This window comes from Phasianus colchicus, chromosome Z (assembly GCF_987193195.1).
Source record: "Phasianus colchicus chromosome Z, bPhaCol1.hap1.1, whole genome shotgun sequence".
NCBI classification, from domain to species: Eukaryota; Metazoa; Chordata; class Aves; order Galliformes; family Phasianidae; genus Phasianus; species Phasianus colchicus.
The window spans coordinates 30,391,354-30,397,353 of record NC_143476.1 but is presented as its reverse complement, the minus strand read 5'-3'; positions in this window follow the sequence as shown (position 1 = coordinate 30,397,353).

The following is a 6,000-nucleotide window of genomic DNA, read 5'->3' as shown; positions in this document are numbered from 1 at the left end:
AGCAGAAGAGTTGCCATATTGATCCTAACCCCATTAAAATCAGTCAGAGATTTGCCATTGATTTCAGTGGGAGCAAGGTCTTCAAGTGCAGCAAAAGACCATCCCTTGGAAGTAGAAAAAAAGGTGCAAAAGTTGTTTGAATGCCAAGGCCAAACACTAAGCTAGGAGAACTTTCTATCCAAAGGCTGTGAGAGATTTCATTTACAATACTTTTGAACTGCAGGCAGAGGTTCCAGTCAGCTGGGGCAAACATGCTCACCATCATTGTGTTCATTCAGACTTAGCCCCAAGCAGATCTTTCTTACTTAGACTCCTCTGCTGTAGCAGTTCATCCCCAAGGAGAAACACTGGAATGTCTCAGTGACTGCCATCAGTGCATGCTGTTAGTCTCATTTATTTCAGTTGGCCTATTTTATCCCTCTCTTACTTGTTCCTGCTAAACCTGTTCCTTTTGTTTGTTTGTTTGTTTATTCTTATGTGAGGCAGACTGTATAGTAGCTACATGTTTTGCCCTATTTTCACTTTGGTCCACTCTTTTATATATTAGGCTGGGGAAGTTTATTCTGTATTTTTTTCTGATTCAAGTGAATACAGATACACAATAGTATGCTATTTACAGTAGACTCAATACATTAATATTCTTAATGATTATAGTATGGATAAGTAAAAAAATAAATGAAGTGCTGTTGTAAACCTTTACATAAATTCAGAACAAATCTTTCAAGTTCAGAAATCTTTTGTTCACTATTTTTTTTGCCATATATCCATTTCTCAAACTGCTTCAAAAGCATTAGAATAACATGGCAGAAAAAGATCTTATGGTATTGATAACACTGATTAAAAAAAAAAAAAAAAGAAACTATTCACATGAAATTGCAAAAGTAAATAACAAGTTGTTCAGTGGAGCCATGGATTTCTTGGATTTGAACAGAAAATCTGAATAGAATCTATACTTCAGAGTTTGTATGCATGTCATAAAGTTTCAGAGAACTGACACCCAATAAACTGCAGTCAAACAAGATCTGTATCATGCTGATAAATTAACAAGATGAAAATTTGCAGTGAGACTCATTCACCATATTAGTATTTAAGATTGTAGTGCAGTATTTTTACTGATAGCAGTTCATGCCTTCAAGGATAAATGCCTGAATTATCATGGTGTTAATGGACAAGTATGGCACCTATTTTATCACTAAGACTGAATGTTTCTCTGCCACTGGGCAAGTGCCTCTAGAAATTCACATGAAGTATAATTTCTTGATGGGTTGAACTAGTGTAATATAATTTTGTGCAACTGGTGTTTGTTTGTTTGTTTTGTTTTTGTTTTAAGCACAACTTAGGAACCTTTAATGGTTGTATATTGTGTAAAGGTCAACAAAAAAGCTGTTGTCAAATTTTATGAAATACTAACTCTTTGACAGTTATACATGTAGTCCATATATTAAACAATTTCGAAAGAAATAAAGGTTCCATTTGACATTCACACCCAGTTTGGCCCAGTTTTACACCCTGTATAATCATTTTTCATCTGTAGCATTAAGTGATTTCTGATGTCCATCTGCAATAGAAAAGAGAAGGCTGAAAGAGCCAGCAACTTCTTGTCAGAGTAACAAAGTTACATTATATCATTATGAGTGATAAAAAAAAAAGAGCTGAAGACAAGCCACATGATCATCCTGTTTTGTGGAGGATCTGTCTATCAAGGATTGACAGGTTGTGCTAAGGGAATGAGGAAAATGAGGGGCAGAAAGGGCTGTCTGCATCTTAACTTTTGTAGATGACAAAGCATTTAAAGTTGTGTGATGTCAATATTTCTCCAGATTTTCTAGATATTCTTTGTCCCCTTTTGGAAATGGTGATACCCGAGACAGAAAATTTCTTTCCTGCATTGAGTACAGAAAAAGTACTTTTGAGAACTCTGAACACACTATACCAGGAGTTTACCTATCCTCCTTCCTGGAATTCCACATCCCTTGCTGTGAAAAAATAACAAACACAATCCAAATACACTGGCTGAGCCAAGTCATGTTACACAGAGACCTGCAAGACACAGAACTGATCTTTGTCTCTTCTACTGTTGCCTGGTTTAGGTCACTTTATCTCTCTCTGCCTTGCTCTCTTGGCTGAGGACAAATGACAAGTCTTCCTTCCTTCTCCTTACCCCACTGCTGTTTGTCTCTCCAAACACCCCAAATCTTTGTAGGAACAAAGGCTATATCTTCCATTTGATTAGCACCACAGGACCCAGACTTCAAATGCTTCTCCCTGTTATAATGCTACTGACAGTATTCATTTAATTTATTTATACATAACTGTACTATTTTTGCATAAATACTGTTTTTGCATGATAATACCAACTTCTCATGATCTGGTTCACTATTCATCTTCTGTCTCTTAAACTAAAGTTTAGGAAAAACAAATCACACTGTTGTGTCTTTCACTTGCAAATAAGCCAGTCCAACCTACTGAAATAATAATGAGTATTGCTAAAAATCCTAAGCATACAAAATGCTTCCCCATCGAGACATGGTGGGTTGCAGTAAAATAAAAACTTATATGCATTGAAAAAAAAGAAAAAGAAAAAAGATGCTCTCTGAAACAGCCCACTTAAAACAAAAAGAACAATATCCATATGTCAGCCACATTTAAGTCCTAAACCCATTAAAGAGATAAATGTATTGAAGCTACGAGTGAAGGACTCTTACTGAATTACTGGAATTCTTCCCAAGAAGCCCAGCAATTGCTGGTGCACTTTTGAAAGATGTCTTGATCACTGCTATGTAAACTATGTTAGGTGAAACATATTCACCTTCACCTGTTCTTGAAGAGCCCACATAGCAGCCACGGACTCTCGAAGACACTGATGCAGGGCTCCATGTGTGCCTATCTTTAGTTTTCTGCATCTTTTGATTTATGAGCCATCTTATCTATGAAAAAAGACTGGGAGTATAATGAGAGGGAACACTGTCAGACGTTAGACCCATTAGAGAAGAGTCATGAGATCTGTTCAGCCAAATAATACAGTGAATTGCAGTAGGGCAATTCACCCTTTCTGCCTAATTCTGAGCAAAGTGAAATGGGAATGAAATTCAGTAAGAAATCATAGAGAACTTCAGTTAGTCCTGGACTGTGAGGATAAACATTCATGAAGCACTTTAGCATCCCCAGTTTGACAAGCTTGACAGTTCTACACTGCACTTCAACCACTGCCACCAGCTAGCATGTCCTTTACAATGCTGATTTCAGTACTCCTGTTTGCATCTAGCGTAATGAGCTGATCCTGCTGAACCACAGCTTACAATGCAGAGAAAAAACACTATCATTAGGAAAACAAAGCCTTACATCTACACAAAGATCCTGAAGTTGTGAAGTTACTGGGCACGTAAATTTTAGAGATGGGGGAGGATGCCAAAAGGTGCTGTTCTTAAAATTACATGTGTAGTGAGAATGTATGGCTAGAAAGTGATTAGAGGGTGGAAGATTAATCACAACCATTAGAAGGAGGTTTAATAATTCATGCTGGAGCTTAAACGTAATATTTGCACAAAGGAAGGCATTGGAGCTACAGCAGGATTAAGTTTCTTGATAAGCTTCAAAGCTTTCCGATGATTTGAGATGTTTCTACTAGATCTATAAGAGTTTGGAAAGCTCCCAGAAGCAGGGACAGAAACAGACTTCATTTGAAGCTTTCCACTAAATATTCAACTCATAAACATTACAATAAAGCATCAAATGTGACTATCTTTCAGGATGTCTGAATGACTAAATAGTTGCATTTAGTTTTTTTTATTTTTTTAATTGGCTTGTTACATAAATATAAATATGGGTTATCATGTGTTGATTTAGATATCTTCTCCTGCTTCTTTGTTTTTCTTCAGTAAGATGCTAGGTCAGGCATTCTAAGAACCAACAGGAATGGTAAGGAATGGCCTTGCAGTGGCTGTAACCATCTTTTGTAAGAAACACTCTGAGCAAGTTCGAAATAGCACATATCCTGTGCACCTGGCAAAGCTATCAAGAACCACTCTGGAAACACAGCACAATGCAGCCTTGAGCATGCACACATACTGCATGTTTAAATTAGCTGAAGTGATAACTGGTCTGGTGTTTATGCATTTCTTAGTTTTCAGCAAGTGAAATCACGATGTCCAGAACAAAATAACAAATTCACAAATATATTGTGTATATATTCTAGCATTCATATTAGCATGCAATGAGATTTATGTATTTGTTGCTGTAAATGTTTTTGTTTGTTTGTTTGTTTTAAGTAGCAGTACTGAAGTACCGTTGAACAATGAGTGCTAAGCTTTCTTGCAACTGATATAATGTAAATACTTCCAGTATATTTAATTTGGAAAGAGGAGGATAAAATTTTCCAACTCATAACCCTCCCCCCACACTCCCCCCCCAACAAACTAATTAAAATTCACCTAAAATAATAATTGCAGAAGTTTTGGGTGGTGTTATTTCCTAGTACCTTTTTATTAAACCTGGATAAAAGCAGAATGATGTCTAATCTAATTTAATTCAGGATCCCAGTTACCAGCTGTAATAGTCCATAAGGGAGTTAACATTATTTATAAGATAGTTTTGAAATATCATACAGAAGCTATCATTTGTCCAAAAAGCACTACTCTAGTTTTTCAGTATTTATGCCATTTTTTTTCAACAGCTGTCCCTAGAAACACCTAAGCAGTGGGGGCACTGTCCTGCAAAATGTTGAGCCTTCCTTCATACCTCAACTCTTCAGCTCTTCATAACTCAGCAAGCATGGTACAAGATCACTTAGAGGACCATCCCTAGAGAGCTACTCTTTCCACCTGGGGAATGAAGCTGGTGGAAGATAAAGCATATTTGTGTAACACAGTGGCATCATAAAATGAAAGAATCACAGAACATCCCTGTTGGAATGAACCCACAAGGATCACCAAATCCAACTCAGGGCTCCATATAGGACTACTCAAAATCCAAATCCTTTATTTGAGAGAGCTGTCCTTGAAGTCCAGCAGCTTGGGAGTGCACCCACTGTCCTGGGGGGTCTGTTCCATGCCCCCTGCCTGTCAGTGAAATAAGAGGTGAGGAACACGTGAGAAATTTAACCTTTTTCCTGTTCAGATGGTCTTAATTGTGAGCATGTGGATGGGGTTGATCATTCTGCTTTGGACAGCAAGAAAGGATATTTCTATGTTTAAGGCAAATTGCTTACTAAAAGAAAGAGGTGGCGGTTGTTTTTATGGTAAGACCTCTCCCCAGAGATGCAGTTGACTAAAACTGAGAGACTGAGAACCATTAGGTGCTATGAGTTTTCAGTTTTGCTTTCTCAGCTGCCATCTTTCCTTTGTTTCTCCTTTCATTTCAAGCAATTTTTATCCCACAAATTTACCTCCTGCTTTCCTATCACAAGTAGTAAATAAATAAATACATTATTTTCTCAGACTGAACATGAGATGAAACGTAATCCATGAGGAGTTAAGGTTTTTTTTCAAAAATAAAATGACTTGGAGGGAAAAAAAAAGGCAAAAAACAAAACAAACAAACAAACAAAAAAACCCAAAAAACATGGCATGAGCTAGATGTGCTTTTGGGAAACAAAGGAAAAGTATTCCAGAATTTGTGTGCATTGGAGCAGAGAGGCACCTCAGCTCCTGGTGTTATGCCTAAGTAATTTCCCCAGGCTGAAGGCTCTTTTGCCACAATAAAGGGTGTGATCTGGAAAATCCTAACGCAAAACTGGGGGAGAGCCTTGGTCTGAGGTAGGTGAGGGGAGGAGACTCTGAGGACAGGCTTTTCTTATTCCTACCTAAAGGCTTTCTTAAATTGATTGCCTTTTCTTTGCATTTTATTCTGATGGCAGCCTTGCACTTTTAAAAAATCATGCAGGCTTGATTGTTTTGCAAGGACAAAGCTATGAGAGGGACTGCAGCTCAAGGCGAGTTGGAAAAAGCAGCAGCAGGTGCCTTGTTGCTAGTTTTTCTTTTTCTCAAGAAAGGTTGGGCTACA